The 1,681-nt window shown below is 44.6% G+C and overlaps 2 non-coding genes across 2 annotated transcripts; one reads left to right on the plus strand and one right to left on the minus strand.

The window, feature by feature from the left end:
* The first annotated feature begins 1,009 nt into the window (after positions 1-1,009).
* On the plus strand, positions 1,010-1,082 carry trnaa-agc (transfer RNA alanine (anticodon AGC)). Its single transcript has one exon. It is a non-coding gene; the product is annotated as a tRNA-Ala (tRNA).
* A 418-nt stretch (positions 1,083-1,500) lies between these two features.
* Positions 1,501-1,582, minus strand: trnas-gcu (transfer RNA serine (anticodon GCU)). The gene has a single exon. It is a non-coding gene; the product is annotated as a tRNA-Ser (tRNA).
* Positions 1,583-1,681: the final 99 nt, after the last annotated feature.

Genomic DNA, 1,681 nt, shown 5'->3' on the forward strand with positions numbered 1-1,681 from the left:
CAGGGGGATTCACTCAGATGGTGGAGTGCTTGTGTAGCATGCCTTAGTTCTCCTGGAGGCTTTTAACCCCTTTTCAGATTTTTGGATCTTGACCCGTTGATTTTGTGGCATTCGGATCAAGGTTCTTAATCTGTCACTGAGACACAGAGTAAAGGATGCTCAGTTACTGTGCGAGAATCAGAAGAGGATCAGATAAAATAGAGTATGTATACATGCAGGCTACGTCCACACTGCTACGTTTTCCATTTAAAACTCTTCTTTTCCTACGTTTCCTCCTCCCGTCCAGTTTTCAGTCTCTAAAACAGAAAAACTCTGCTGGACCCATTTTATTTTGAAAACTCTCACGGTCTCTCCTGATTGGCTGTCATCAGCCTGGACTACCGGTGGTGAATACAACATGATGATGAATGACAGTGTTACTGACCTTGTTGTCTTTGCTAGCAGCTGTTGTTCACTTACATTCTCTGTTTTAATACAACTGTCTTTGCTGAGGAAACAATCTACTTCCTGTTTACACCGGCTCGCACATGCTCAGTGTAGTGACTGCTCAGGTAACACTGTAAGACTGGAACGAGGATGAGATTCAAACCCACACATGCAGAGCACGATGGATCAACGTGTTTTACAGAAATAGTCTGGGTTGGGGTTGATGCTGATGAGGACACTGCTGAAATGATGGAGAATTAAAAATACCACAAGTCTCATAAACTGTAAAAACACATTGAAAGTACATGTCAGCATCTTTACAGACAGTGTTTGTTCAGGTCACAGCGTCCTGAACACATTTCACACTCCTGGAGACAAAAACCTGAATGGAAGAACTAAACACACACATATGAGGAGTCGTTTCATCTGCTGTGATAATGAGTGTGTTGTTAGTTACCTCCCAAATCCATATGAATGATTTCAGCAGAATCTCTCTGTGCCCAAATTAATATCTCCTCCAGAAACATGACTCCTCTGACTGAAACAGAAGCAGGAGCGCAGAAGACGAGCTGCTGCCAGTGTGGGGGAATTAGCTCAAATGGTAGAGCGCTCGCTTAGCATGCGAGAGGTAGCGGGATCGATGCCCGCATTCTCCACAGACTTTTGACCCTTTCTTCAGCAGCGTTTAACTTTCCTCAACCAGATGTTTGTTCGTCAACTGAAAAGAGGAAAATGAAGTAAAGTCCTTAAACTCAACGATCTGCAAACGTAGCACTAAACACACGTTGTTTTCACATGTGGAGATCATTTTGAACGAACTGAGCTTATTGTTCCAATAATAATGAGAAGAGACAGGAATTGAGAACCGGATCCAAATTATCCGAGCCGTCGGAATTGTTTGCCCCTGAGATCTCACTTCCTCTCACTTCCTCTCACTTCCTCCCACTTCCTCCCACTTCCTCTCACATGCTAAGCGAGCGCTCTACCAGGTTCATGTGACAGTATCAATGAAGAACGAGTGTGAGGGATAGAAACTGATTTTGTTGAGATGAAAGACTAAAGTAAACTTCATCCCGACGAGGATGGGATTCGAACCCACGCGTGCAGAGCACAATGGATTAGCAGTCCATCGCCTTAACCACTCGGCCACCTCGTCGTGCTGTTGGGGCAGTGTAAAGGAAAAAGCAGCTCTGGGTATCAAACCCAGGAGCGTCTCAGGAGGTTTTCATGCTTGAACAGTGTTGTGTTGTTGTGT

This window comes from Seriola lalandi, unplaced genomic scaffold (assembly GCF_002814215.2).
Source record: "Seriola lalandi dorsalis isolate HSWRI2012SDOR001 ecotype SW California unplaced genomic scaffold, Sedor1 jcf7180002052072, whole genome shotgun sequence".
NCBI classification, from domain to species: domain Eukaryota; kingdom Metazoa; phylum Chordata; class Actinopteri; order Carangiformes; family Carangidae; genus Seriola; species Seriola lalandi.